The sequence below is a fragment of the Helicoverpa armigera genome, chromosome 27, assembly GCF_030705265.1.
Source record: "Helicoverpa armigera isolate CAAS_96S chromosome 27, ASM3070526v1, whole genome shotgun sequence".
In the NCBI taxonomy this organism is placed as follows: Eukaryota; Metazoa; Arthropoda; class Insecta; order Lepidoptera; family Noctuidae; genus Helicoverpa; species Helicoverpa armigera.
The window spans coordinates 5852183-5867921 of record NC_087146.1 but is presented as its reverse complement, the minus strand read 5'-3'; the positions used below and the strand labels follow the sequence as shown (position 1 = coordinate 5867921).

At 33.8% G+C, this 15739-nt stretch overlaps 1 long non-coding RNA gene across 1 annotated transcript in view; it reads left to right on the top strand.

The window, feature by feature from the left end:
* The window catches only part of LOC110381851 (uncharacterized), a 68702-nt gene extending 53603 nt beyond the window's left edge, over positions 1 to 15099 (top strand). The window contains exons 3-4 of the long non-coding RNA XR_007511359.2: positions 1939 to 1993; positions 14567 to 15099. This is a non-coding gene — a long non-coding RNA (uncharacterized LOC110381851). The remainder of the gene's footprint in view (positions 1 to 1938; positions 1994 to 14566) is intronic.
* Positions 15100 to 15739: the final 640 nt, after the last annotated feature.

The following is a 15739-nucleotide window of genomic DNA, read 5'->3' as shown; positions in this document are numbered from 1 at the left end:
TTACCCGGGCAACCCAATACCTGTTAATGTGTCTAAAATACTGGTCGTCAGACTTACTGGCTTCTCGCGGTTTCAATCGGGGCCATACCGGGATAGAATATAGCCTATGTTACTCGGGAAGAGTGTAGCTTTCCAACAGTGAAAGATTTTTTCAAATCAGTTCAGTAGTTACAGAACCTTAGGGTATAAACAAACAAACCAAAAAATGTTTTGTCTTTAGAATATTTCTGTTTAGACGTACATATATAGATTGTACAAATACATACTCATGACGATTTCTTGTATTTGTCCTTTTGAATACATTTCAATACATATATGTATTTAAAGCAATCCTAATCTTTACATCTTTAAAAAGCAAGAATGACTAAACATGCAAAACTCAGAAAAAAATACAAAAAACACAAAAAAAACCGTTAAAATTCAACAAAAACTGGGACACGAACAGATTCCAATTTTAAATTCAAAATTCAAAAAGCGAACTTCAACGCAAAAAAAAAACGAACACACTTTTGAAAAATATAAAGATCGACATCGTATCGTTCGGGATTTGAAATTTAAATTCGAATATGGAACGTCAAGGAGCGCTTGACAGTTCAATGCTAGTGTTGTGTTGACCTGATTTCTTAATAGTGTAGTGTGACCAAGTAATAAAATCGGGATGTGTGTCATAAAATACTCGTTACGGATATTTGGCTTGATATAGATAGCACGGAAGTAAGCTTTATAGGTAACTGTTTTTAACCGACTTCCCAAAAAGGAGGTTCTCAATTTTAGTATTAAATGCGGTGACAGTTTTCATTATTTGATTTGATAGTAGTAGGTAGGTAGTTTCAGTCTTTGGTTTTTACGAAACTTAATTTACACATTTTTTGCAGGTTTTTAAATGTTTCATTCTAATTGAATACGAAGGTAACTTGTAATTTTTTAAAATTGTTGAATTTTTTCCATCATTTTTTACGACTTTTGCTATTTTTAGACAAAAATATAATTTGAAAACTATTTGGCTCGTTCTTTTTCTCATTATATTAAAAAAATAATAATTTCGAAACAAAATTCAAAACAATTCATGGATTTCACTTATTTACGCATTTGCAAGTAAAATATATTCCCTAGTAAGTAAACATGGTCACCGTATCATAATAATTATTCTGTCCCATATAGACCACACACGATAAAAACATACATATGCGTTTTATTTTCAAATGATTCTTTATCTATAGTATTTAGAAATAGGAATACAGACGCTTTGTATTTAGCATGCAATCATAAGCTAAATTCTGCTAATTGAATATTGTGTCAATTGGACATCAATTGAATCTCAATAGCAGTTTTAAACTTAGCGGGAATTCTGCTACTATAAAAAAAATCCTCTTTATTATATTGTTTAGATAGTATAGATTAAAACAATTTTCTATTTTTTTCTAAACATTGTATACCCATTGAAATATTATACTAACGGCCAGTTTCTTCATCAAAAGTAAAAGTCAAAGTAATGTCTAAAGTAAAAGTAACGGTCAAATTCGTTTTTTCAAGGCTAAAGTGACAGCAAAACTCATAGAAAAAATGAATTTGATCGTTACTTTTACTTTAGACATTACTTTGACTTTTACTTTGGCTTTTACTTTTGATGAAGAAACTGGCTGTTAGTGAATTTTGTTAGTAATTATCATATTGTATGCGTATTTAAATATGTACATGTAAAGTCACAATGTCAAATACTTGTGTACGTCATAGCCTACATTGTAGACAATCCAATATAATCTATACGAAAATGTATTGAACGTAACTTTCTATAAATAAATCAATCAATTCAGAAAATAATTTCTTACTTTTATGTTATAGGTAAATGCGAAATTGACTCTTTGACAGAACCCATTCGAGTGAAACCCATGAATTATAAATTAAGTGTTTTCTAAATATTATTTTTCTTCTTTACAGATTTCAAACGGCTCGAAGGGAAAAATCTGCAGCTACTAAAATAGCCGAGAACTTTGTAAGTTTCATATTTTATTTGATACTTTTCATACAAGAAATAGTCATCGTCTGCCTAGCCTTTCCCAACTATGTTGTGGTCGGCTTCCTGTCTAACCGGATGCAGCTGAGTACCAGTGTGCCACAAGGAGCGACTGCCTATCTGACCTCCTCAATCCAGTTATTTCGACAACGCGATACCTCTTAGTAAGACTTGTTGTCAGACTTAGACTTCTGACTACCTGTAACGCCTGCCAAAGATGTTCAAATGACAGCCGGGACTAACGTGCCTTCCGAAACACAGTAGCTACAAAATATTTTATATTTAACAAAAATACAACAAAATAATATATTTCCTGTAATATACCTTCAATTGGTGACAGTCCCTTTGGTCAAAGATTATATTATGTATAGAAGTACTATATACGCCTCTACTGAAAAAAGCTAGACTGTGGATTATGAAGTTTTAGGATCAAAATTGCGTGGCCATTTAGATTCAGACTAACCAATTTCTAATGTATTGGATAATAAAATTATGTCAAATTCCAATAATATAACTAATATTACTGCGAGCGAACGTTAGTTTGTATGTTTGCAACATTTAGATACTTATTTACTCTGTAATGCAAATACTGTTGCATAGATTTCAGCTTTACAGTAATGAAGAATTTGTTTGTTTGCTTGAATGCGTTGATCTCAGGACCTAAGACTCAGGACCTAGACTGAATTGTAAAATTTATGCGGGCTCACAAATTTTTATCCACGGGACGCGAACAAAACCACTGGCGGAAGCTAGTTCAAATTATGATGCTACTTACTTCACATCCAGATTTTCGAAGTATTTTCACCTCGACTCGGGTAAAACCACGTTCAATTATCTAGTTATAAATTAAAGCACCTTCCATGCTCTCTCTATCAGTGAGCACCACACCTCGCGACAAGTTTTAGGGCGGGTGTCAACGGAGGTCAGCCAATCGCTCACGTTAACCTCACTACAATGTTATGTCTTTTAGACTAACTAATACTAGCTAATTTCCGTTGATTCGCCCGCGTTTGAGGGGACTATTTCCAATATCTGGATAAAATATAGTCACTCAGGGATAGTCTAGCTCCCCAGCTTTAAGCCGAGCAGTTTCAGAGCCTCTTAATATTAATATGGCAGTACTAACTATGTAATTGGAATCACTTGTACCCGGATTTGAGCAGCCTAATATAAGTTATTCTAATGATTTACTAGCTGTTACCAACGTCCCAAGGGAAAAGTATTCTTGGATCCGAATAAAAAGTAGTCTCTAGCTATCCTATCTTTAAATGGGCTAGCTATCTAAAACTTTAATTATATTTCAAATTGGAACTAAGACTGTTCCTGAGATTAGTGAGTTCACAATACTTACAAACAAGCTGTTCAGCTTTTTATTCTCTTCTCATCACATCTTTCTTTAGTGAAAATCTCATACACTTTTTGGGACAACACACAAAAAATAGTTTATTGACATGACCCACCTTTTACCTCAATTTCGCAAAACAATTAATCAATTATTTACTCAACAACCAATGTTTGTGATACAAAACAAATAGCGGGGGATTGAGGAAATAGTCTATAATAAAGAGAAAACATTTTTTTGTTTGCGCCCTAAAGGCTCCGAAACTACTGAACCGATTTGAAAAATTCTTTCACTGTTGGAAAGCTGCACTCTTCCCGAGTAACATAAGCTATATTTTATCCTGTTACAGGCAGTAGTTATTATGGGACGCGGGTGAAACTGCGGGAAAACAGCTAGTATAAAATACAAGTCGGTAAAAACGGGCTAAGTGCGAATCTGTCTTTCACTAAGTAATCCAATAATCTCGCACAAACATACATACATACATACAGCTCAAACAGTGAACCTCTTCATTTCAAAGTCGGTTAAAAACAACAAAATAACTCACAATTAATTTCAAAACGACATTTCAAACTGAATACTCATACATTTTGATACGCCTACGACTGAATTTTGAAATTAACTCTAGATTACGTCAAAAACGCTGTCTATCAAAAACATCTTTATACATTATTCACTTTAAATACTGCTTTCCCCCCTCCGGAGACGAGCCGTGATGAATTCATTAAACTTTCCACTCGGATGACAGGTCTGATGGGAAATTAGCGCCCGGCTAGCGCCATCTAGCGGGGAGTAGCGGCAACTTTTTGCTTGGGCAGGCTCGATTTGATTGAGTTAGGTACCTATGTTCTTTTTGTGTATTGTAATTCAATTTCTATAATGTATAATAATATTTATTGATAGATAGATGTTTCTGAAAACAATTACAAAAATAATGCTAACTTTGATTATCCGTAATATCAGTCAAGATAAAAATCTTATCTTCACCAAAACAAAATAATGAAACCTAATACTATCTTAATTACATATGTACTATACATATATAAATATCGAGATTTAATATAAAGACAGAAATATTTAAATTATGTAAGCTCATTATAAATTACACAAATAAATGAAGCGATACTCAAACCAGCGCCATCTATTATCGAGTAGCAACAACACTAACCCTAATTGAAAACAAGTTTAATAATCTAAACTACCCCTATGACTCATCATGCGCTTAACGCGATCAAACGCCCTCAAGCTTTTCAAAATGCGGGTTCGACCCCTGTTTGAAGCGATTACTTAATTTTTCAACCCCTAAGCTTATTTTTTAAGTAATTTAAATGAGAGGGTCGAAATTGCTACAGATCGGGGTCATTGCTGTTAATTAATTTATGGTCGATTGATCTTTTGTTTTTCGTTAATAACTTAATCATTGTTTATAATATAAAAAATATAGGAAAACTATATCCAAAAAAAAATTAACCTACTTCAATAATATACCTACCTAACACTTTCTCCTAAGTCTAAAAATTACTATGCTGAAAACCGCCTCAAAATCGGTTCAGTCAAACGTGAGATATTCGCCTACAAACATACATACACAGGTCAAACTAAGAACCTTCTTTTTGAAGTCGTTTAAAATCTACTCAGAATCGTTCACCAGCTTTTAATCTATGTCCATTTTAAATTTTATCCAAATCGAAGTAGCCATTTTACCAGGAAAATGCTAAAAATTTTGATTAAAAAAATTGCTAAAAATCACCAACGCAATTTCAATACACTTTAGTTCCAAATTACGATAACAGATGGCGTTAAAAACAGTTTTCTGTCAAAACTGTTTAGAAATTCACCTAAGTATGTTTACAAAACCACTGTTACGAACCTAGTTTGGCTTAGTTTGATGTATTTCATATATTATTCTGTACGTTATCTAGTTTACTCCGTAGTACAGCTTAACGACGCCCAAGGGATGGTATCCTAACTCGCTATGGTTATTTGAAGGAGACTAGCTGAAACAATCATGGTTTTCATAAATATGAATTAATATTTAATGTTCTTATTATCGAGTGAGCTGTGAGTTTAATTACCTAACAAGTCCTAGTGTCAGAGTTTTCTCAAATACACCTGACGGCCTCTGACGTGGAATTGTAACAACGACTGCTACTGAGTAGCATTCGGGATTTAGTGAAATTACTGCTGGTTTGTTTGAACGCGCTTATTTAAAAAACTACTGGTCCAATTTGGAAAATTCTTTCAGTGTTGGATAGCCCATTTATTGAGGAAGCTTACAGACTACTTATTATCAAGATGTGCGAAGTATTTAACTCCCGCTGAACCGTTTGTCAAAGCTAGTGTTCTATATTTTACATGCCTCTTATCGTCTACTCATTCCCCCCCTTATGTCATATATGTACACGTACTTACATATTCGCATACCGATTGAGCTGTGAGATATGCTATACATAAATGTTGCTTAACATCTGTAGTACAGTTCTTTATTCTTTAAAATCTGTCAGTCTCTCGAAGATGTATTTCTGCAAATAATGATTTATCTCAACATTTTTATGTTACCATATCAACTGCGTCAAAAGCTGACAAACAATTAACCGTAGGCGTGAATGTACACACTTAATTATGAAGGTTTTCACCCTAAACGCCAGGCCTCGGGCGTTTCGGTACCAACGCGGAATGGACGCCCGTACTGAAAAGTGACGGAACTTTCTGAGTTTTTTTTTTGTGAATCTGTAGATGTTTTAATGTGTAGGTTTGTTGTAGTTATGGATTATGGAAGAGATGATAATTGTACGTTAGAATTATCTTAAGAAGAGCTTCTTTGGGGAACAGTTGAAAATAGTATAAACTTCATAAGACTTAATACCCAATATATAATACTTAATATCCAAATTAAAACTCTGAATTAGACTTGTTAGCATCATTCGTGCCCAAAACGCAGGCTGCACTGCCAATTTGGATGGTAACGCCATTTTTTGGTAAAACGTACCTATTGTCTAGCCCTTTACTCAAATATGGACTAAACTCTTATCTGATCTTACTCATTTTTTGAAAGTGTTTTTTTGTAGTGTAATAGTGTATAAAAATAAAGAATTGACAACATGTATTCATAAAATAATCTCTATTTAATAACAGTCCCCAAAAAATCTCAAGAAAACCTGATCAAAAAGACGGCAAGCAATCCAGTTGATTAATAACACAGACTTAAAGCAGACAGAAGCTTCACAGCCCTCAAAAAAGATAAAAAATGAACAATAAACCGAGCATTTCCAGCTGTTTAATCTTCTACCATTGTACTCCGTAACCAGAGGTTTAAGCTTACATTGTAAACGACACGGCTACCTGTCCCCCGGTCCCCCGAACCCCGTTTCCCCCAAGTTTTGTTTGTCCACGCCTCCCCCGTAATCATGTCGTCCTGTGTAAATAACATAAAATTTAATACAGTGGCTTCGTGTTTGGGTGTTATCGTTGTACGCTGTTGGGTACCATGTGGGCTAGTTGCCGATTAGATTTCCATGGTTTTTTGGCACTGAAAATTTGTGTGGTGTCTTTAAAATCTTGCAAGACTTAAGTTAATAAGGGATATTTGAAAGAAAATTGTGAGGATAAAGATTTGTAAAGATTTAAGGGTTTTTTTATGTATTGTATTTATAATTTTGTAAATATTGATGATTAATTGGGTTTTATCAATAAAACAACAAAAAATATACAAACATCCGAAATTGGTAACCTTCTCATTTTTGGGAAGTCGGTTTTTTAAACCGACCGATTGCTTCAGTAGGTATCTGAAATCAAACTTGAAAATTTAAGAATAACAGCATACCTATACATACAAGAATCTTTACTATTATGATTTTATATCCCTTGCAACATCCCTTGAGCAAAAAATAAGATAAAACTTGCCAAAAATTAACAAACTCACAAAAAACCGACTTACATCCTCCCAAAAAAATCTTAAAAATATCTATTTAAATCTCTTCCTAAATACTAAGCCTTAAAACACCGGTCTAATCTCTCTTAATACCAGCGGTTGGTTTAATCAGTTGGGTTCAGGTGTGAACACATTATTGCGGCGACGGCCTCGCTAATTACAGCGTGTACACAGACCTTTATGTTGGTCTTGTGTTTAGATTTTTAAAGCAAGTTTTAGATGTTTGTAGTTTGTAGGTTTCTGAAGGTTTTGGTTGGTTGCAAATTGTGTTGCTACATGTAAATGAAGTGTTAAAAAATAGTTATTCTTACCCGATTTCCAAAAAGGAGAAGGACTTTAATTCGCGTGTTTGTCAAGTACCTATGTATTTGTTTTAGTATCTGCTTAGTTTACATATTTTTTTCTCTGAGAGGTCAGCTTCTAGTGTGTATTTAAAAATCTAAGGGAAAGTCTTTTTGAATGTCTTAAGTGTCTATAGTTTATTTCTGTCAAATTCAGTATTGTTAGGTATTCTCAATTCCAATCAAATTAAAAACTAAAACAAGAACAGTATAGTTTTCAATCAAATAACGACTTTAAATCAAAATCCACGCTTACATAACTCAAATACACAGCCAGAAATCCCCGAAATCTAATGGAAATTGTTTACAATAATCTAAAAATCCACGCGAACCATCTCAAACATCGAGCGAACGAGTGAACTCAAAAAAACAATGAAAACCAGATAACAAGGGGATCTTTTGTCTGAAAAAACTGTTGCAACGTTTAAAAAATTCGTATAAAAATTTCTTTCGTCTCACCGTTCGCGATGGTAGGCACCTTTCATGTTTCAGTATCGAAGTTTCTTTTTTTATCGCTGATTTTTAGCGAATGAAAACGGTTTTTCAGCGACCCTCCATCCGTTTGCGAGCTTTCATTCCTCCTCGCTTGTATTATATGTCTCGCTCGTAATGAGATTACGTGGCGCCCGCGGCGGCGAGTAGCGGAACTAAAAATTTTATTATTGATAACGTGATGATGTAATTGGATGGAATTGTGTGTATAAGCGTTAATGAGGTTGGTTGAGCGCAATGTTATACAGTGGGGGACGTGATTGATAGTCTGCGCGCTTCACTTTTATTAATTTTCAACGATATTGTTTACAATGTGTGTATTGAGCTGGTATGTATTTTACTCCGCGCCAATTTAATATAAAACAACGCTTCGCTCTCACATTTACTCCATCAAAATTCATGCTTTAATTTCGCATAAATATTTGCTACAAAAATTCACACTGTAACCAAAATTTCTCGCATCAAAATTAACAAGACAACTAACACCATCTACCGTCGAGTAGCTAAACAACAGCTTCTCATTCTCACCGAGAGATGCCGCTATACGCAATTGACAAGACGTCAATAGTAGCCCCATGCATATTTTAGCACATACAGCGCATCATATCATGCTCCCAAAGCGAGATATATCATCAAAATTACTAGCGTTTCGCCCGGAATGGCTTGTAAAATATTCAGTAACTGGGTAACTGCTTTTGTGCCCACCTTAATGAAGTATAGACCGAGTTTGGTTAACTTTTTCTCGCGGGCTTTTATTTATTTTTATCTGTGCTAGTGTTGTTGAAGCCTGGTCATTCCAAATAGGATTTGTTAGTGGAACTCTTTTGAAATAAAGATTTATCAAATTAGTACTAACAGTAGTATTAGGTATTTTCGGGAATAACTGGTACTTGGGTGGGCGGTGTTTTTAAAATACTTATAGGTATGTCCTGATTTTTTATTTATCTACAAATAATGAAAGCTTTAAAATCCTTATAGGTTCTATTATAGAAAACAAACTTCTGTAAGAAATAGAGTAGGTACTTAGGTATATTTTTGGGTAGGTATATTTAATTATGTTATAAAAATAACAATAAATGAAGTCATTAGCATTCATGTCATTAACTTTGATGTAAATATCGAAACCCATAAACATAATTTCGAACTAATTATTGAAAATACACAAATCATTTTTTTATTTTCGAAAATAAATTTTATTTCATTCGATATCCTAAATGATGGATCATTAGCAACATTTTATGACACTTACAAGTAAATTTTATCGGTTTTTGTAAATCATTTAGTGATTTTATGATACCATTAATATCTGTCTGTCATTAGGTTACTCCCATTTATAAATATTTGGATTTGGTAATAAAAATAACTGAAAATTACTTTCAAATTGTGAGTTTGAAATCAAATCACATTTGGTCTCGCTTATGCCTATCTTCGTATCAATAAATTAACACATTTGTCTTATTAGGATAAATGATTTAAATGACTTAGTCGTTGAGTTAAATATGTATATTAAATCCAGGATTAATTCCTGTTTATGATTTTGAATTTAGATTAACATATACTTCATTAAAAATGCATCCGAACCTTGGACATCAATTTAAATATTAAAGTAACGTGTCCTAGGTCTACCTATTTTCATGCACTAGCACTTATAATGAGATTTTATTCTAGAAATCTTTCATAAAACATAAAGCTACATAACCCCTAAATACGCTGACCATCATTTACCCACATTACGAGTAACACCGCGAACTATAGATAGTGTAACATCAAACACAATTAATAATAATGACCAACCCATAACTGATGACAAACTACCCACTATCGCCTTCAAAATAACTATACCACCATATCTACACAATAACAATTGTACTAGCGATTCTCTAGATGTCGCATCACATATTGTTGAACTTATGAATCAAAAACGAACCCTAAATCTTGGTAGTAAAATTCAAAATCGTGCAACAGATAACAATACCAGTAATTCTCCAGATCTAACATTACATTTCATTGATGGATTTGACCCAAAATATACCATAACTTTTAGACATAAAGTTCAAAATCCCGTATCAGATGACAATGCTAGCAATTCTGGAGATGTAACCTCATATACGGTAGATGGTATCGATGAAAAATTAACTGTAAATCTTGGGGATAAAGTTGGAATTCGTGTGGCAGATGATGACAAAGGGTTTGGGGATATCAATTGGGTGCCCAGTGCAGTTCAAAGTGGTTCAGACATGTTTGTTTATTGCTCTGCATGGTTAGCAGAACAAACTGGCGGTCGGTATAATGGGATGGGCTGGTTCTTAGGTCTAGGATATGTTGGGCGTTTTGAACTATAGTATGAATCTACTGAAATACTAAAATAGTTAGTTTTCGTAAGGAATTTGGAAGAAAAGCTGCAGTAAAAATATGGATCTTTCACTAATATAATGAAGAGGAAACATTTGTTTGTATTGAACTGATTCGAAGAATGATTTCGTTGGTTTAAACCTACACTCTTACCGAGTAACATAGGCTATATTTTATCTCGGTACGGATAGCAGTTCCCACAAAACGCGGGTGAAACCTCGGGAAAACGACTCGTTTCTTATATTATGACAAAACTCATACATGAACTTTTATTTGGTTACATAAATACAATTAAGTTTAAAAACTTACAGAGTTCCCTATTTTTAGATAGACTACAAACTGCTGACGAAAAGCATCAATCATATATCAAAATAACGTATTTATGTCTTACCTTATAACGTAGCAATATAAGGCAATTAATAGATTTCATATTAATTTACTATCTGGTCACTACAATGTGAACTGGACAGTCCATAATGGGTGTTTATTGAGTGCAGCACCATCTGTCGGTGAGTGGCCGAACTAATGTTGTGTGCTACTCAACAATAGATGGCACTAGTTTGTATGCGATTAAATATTTTATACGATCATGGCGTTTACTTTGCAGCTGAGTTAAGTGGGTGCGAATATTATGATACGCTAAATTTATGCTGTTTGAGTATCGTTATTAAGTATTGTTTATGATCTTTGCTGTTTATAAACTAGAAATGTTTTAAACGCCATTCCGTAGTGTGTTTGTCAGCTATTTCAAAAGGCTATACGCGGTTCATTTTAGAGTTGGAAGTATCAAGTAGGATGTTACTTATCAGTAAATTGAAAGTGGCAAATGACAAAAGACAAAATAATTAATAAGTGTAAGTTGTCAGTATATTTTAAACTTAGCTACGAACCCAAACATATTACTTAACCAATACTAGCTTTACAACATTAGTACAGGAGCTATATTTTTAAAAGAAATTCTTGTCAGTTAGACGACTTAAAACTCAAGAATGACTAAATCATTTAAACTGAAAATTAGAGAGGGAGTAGCTTAGCCCCGGGAGAAGGACAGAGGATAGTTTTTGTCACCATCTGGCTACAGGAAGCAGTTCTCTCGGGTGAAACCGCGAGTGAAAGCTTGTATACTATAAAATCAATAAACCTAAAATGAGCACCCATTTTAAAAGAGTTACTAAATTAATAATTATAAGTGTACAAAACTGCGAGCAGAATTAAAAATTGATTTAGTGCCGTTTCGGCCCCAATAATGACTGTAACGACCCCGTTTGGGTCATTTCGGGGGCTTAAACGGTCTCTTATGAGTTTGCTGTCACTGCTAACTACCTTATGTTATTAATTGTCGCGATAATATTATTATATTTTTTTGGGAAATAATGTTAGGAGTTTATTTTTGAGAGTGTGCAGTTTTTTGGTCCATTCTCTCTGTTAACCATACTAAAGTCCACTCCCTTCTTATTCATGTCCTCTTTCAGGCAATCAATCCATCTTTTCTTCAGTCTACCTCTGCCTCTCCATCCTTCCACAATCATACTTAGCACGTTTGTAGTATGCGTTTCACACCGTCTCATCACATGCCCATACCACGACAAACGCTGACCTCTCATTTTTTCTAACACTGGCCATCCTTATTTTTGCTTCAAAATATCATGTTTAATATACTTACATTTCTATGGTTCAAAACAAGTTCTCCAGTCATGCAAGTTTCATAATAATCTTAACACTCATAGTCTAAATCATAGTTACGCAGTCACTCATTTCGCCTTTCAATTTAGCTTGTAAACGCTGTCGGAATTCATTAATCGTTTTGAGCGTTCATAACCGAACTATAGTAATTTTAACGGTGCCCTGAGTGATGGAAGGGCTCGAGGTTCAGAATTCAATTCCCAGTCACTGCCTGACGAGGGTACAGTTATCTATCAACTTTTGCTAATGGCACCCAAATGGGACTGTTTAATATTTTGGACTGTTCAGAAGAAATGTGTCTTTAGCTGTTTTGTTTGGCTTTTAGCTGGTTTTTGAGATGGATTTTGGTAATTAAGTTTGGGGAGTACGTTGGTGATGTTTTACTGCAGATGTAACTTTAAGTTCATTAGTAAGACCTTGCTTGAAGACCATTTCTAGATTATAATATGTTGTTTGGTTAAAACCGTCTTTGTAGTCACCTTTATAAAGCTGAGAATATAATTTAAAATCCTTTTTTCTGACTAACAGCTGATTACTGAAATGCCACTTAATGTTATAACTGCTCGAATATCATTCTATATCGTGCTCTCGCTGTGGCATATTGGGCTGACAAAATGTAGTCTCAATATATGACATGTCATCGACACGAAAAAAGAAGAAGAATTCTATCTTTGTCACATTTACGTTTCAATGACTAAAATACTTTTCAGATCAACTCAAAGATACATATGAGTAGGTATTTCTGAGCTAAAGAAACACAAATCAAACATCTTAAAAACTCAAACCCACAACTAAACTCCAACGTTGTTTAACCGTCAAAAAACCGAGTTAAAATTGGCGTGAGGCTGCAAGGCGGGTCAAATGGACCACGGTCAGATTTACGATCGGTGAACGGTGGCCGGTGACCACTCTAGTGGACCGTTAATACAGGGGTCTAATCGACCGGCTGCGGTGTGTTAAGCGAATGGTGCAATTGATTTTGTGGGGTTTTTTTCTTTAGTTTGGTTTGGGTTCATGTTTTGGTCGGTTACAGGGTTCTTGGGTGTAAGTATTTTTGAAAGGTGTGAAGATGTGGGTGAAGGAATGTGAAGGAATGTGATATAAGAAAATAGGAACAGAATGGGTGTTAATGAAGACGTGGGTGAAAGGATATGAAATTGGTATAATAAAATAGATAGTAAAGAGTTTAAAGTACAGTATTTGGGTGCCGATGGTTGTTACAATCAACAATTAATACTCTGCATACTGCTATAATTACTAACTTAATACATGGGCTATGTGACAATGAAAGAAACTCTCAATTCCCTCCTGTATTTCCTGAGATTGGCGCGTTCAAGTTAACAAACAAATCAACTTCAGCTCAAAATACTCGTATAGATCAACTTCCAAATAACAGCCTAACCAATAACATCAAATCCCGTATCAGAACACTCCCAGCAATATCTACAAGATCATCCATAAAAATAACATTTCAAAACCAAACTTTCTACCCTTCAGAAACTACTTCCTATCCTCCAATTAATGAGATAAGCAGCATCTTTTATCTCGATACCAATCGTCTGCAAAGGATCTTAGATCCAATGACACATAACATGAAAAATTCCAGCCTACCCTCAGTTTGGTCGAACGATTTTATTTTTATAAATCGTGGTCCGAGTCGTGGTCGTGACGTGAAGCGATTCGATACAGTTTGGGAGGTAGTTAAAGTAGTTATGTGGTTTATAGAGTTTTTTGTTGTTGTTGAAATTGTGGTCATTTTAGACGTTATGAAGGATTGGTCGTTTGGACATCTTTGGCAGTCGTTACTGGATAGAAAGTCTGATAACTAGTCTTGCTAAAGGATGAAAGGTTGCTTGGATAACTGGGTTGTAATCAGATAGGCAGTCGCTCTATATAGCACATTAACTTCATTATGATAGATAGGAAGACGACCCTTAAATCGATGTTTTATTATACAATTTCTTTGATCTGAGACTAAATTATATCATTTTCTCACAAAATCGGTTCAGCTGTTTAACTGTGATTTGGGAAAAGGCTATGCAAATGATAAAGATAATGATAAACGTATAACTACATTATAACCTTTTTAAAAGTACTCTTTACTATAAAATCAGTTTTATATTCCATAATTTCCTATGAAAATTGAGGTCAAAATACCCACACAGCAATGTAGATACCTTCTAAGTCAACTTACAATTGACCCCTCAAAGATATCTTAAAGAAAACCACCACAATACCTATATAATGACGCCTACTAAAATACTAAAAGGAAAGAGAGTGAAAACACAGCGTTTTTTTGACAAATTTAATTAAAAGATGGTTGTTAGTACAATAGGTCCCACGTTTGGGTGCCATTTCGGTGGCCGCCATTTTCTTTTTATTATAATTAATCGTTTGTTCTTTTGTTGCAGGTACTCGCTGTTTATTAGTATTAGAATTTAGTTTGTAGTGTATTTTTGGATTGTATAGAATCATTCAAAAGCAACTCATTGATTAGTATAAGTTTTATTTAATGTCGATAATCTCTACCAAATATAATTTTGTTTAAAAATTATGTAAAACCACGATTTTAAAATGTATCAATGTTTAATATTTTCATAGGTATCCAGATTTACAGCTGACAACAGAGAAGAATACTCACTTTCTGCATTTTACTCTGTGACAAATCCCCAATTTGCTCACACTTAGGATGCAGGATTTGAAAAGCACGCCATCTCTCGACTAACCACGGAACTAAAAGTTGCTTGCTACTCGCTACTAGATGGCGTTACTTGTACCATATTTTTTACTACTAATGGAGTATTTTTAGAAGAAAGAAGATTATAAATAAATGTATTGTGCTGTGCCCTTGTCATTCTTCTTGCCTGTGTGCTTTATACTACTGGACGGAGAACTGATAAGGGCATATCCAGTACGAATTCATCGCGGGAAAGAAGATTTTGAAGAAAATCATAATTCTTTGTGTGCTTACGTCTGTCTGTGCTTGTATGTTTTTCAAATTTTTGTGTACTTTATGTTTTTGACAATTAATTTGTTTGTGTGTTTTAGATTAATTACTGTTTTAAAGTTAAGATTAATATATTTACCTACTACTACTTAAATGTATGTCTACCTAGTTTGCAAATGTTGTTTAATGGTAAATCTATAATATCATAATTAAAAATTAAATAAATAGTATTTACTCGCATTAATTAAAAAAATAGTGGCAAGAAAATTAATTGAACCCTATTTTTTTATTAATCAATTATAGTGTTTTTTTTACAGGTAGGTACTTGATACTTTAGAAGCTGTGTACCTAAATACATAATTTGTTTAATTGTGTCTCATTAACCGTTGTGCAAAACTGTTTTTAAATAAAAAAATATTTTTCAATTCCATGACATTTTTTATTTCATTTCCCAATAGATATTTAATTTTTCGTACTAAGTACACTATGACCTTAAAGTGTTATATGACTGCCGTAATAATACCTAACGGGTTCGATTCCCGTTTGATAGATATTGTCAAAGACATTAAACATAATTGGCCTTACTACAAAAACTTAAACATCTGTTTTACACTTATCTAAAAAAAATATCGCTGCA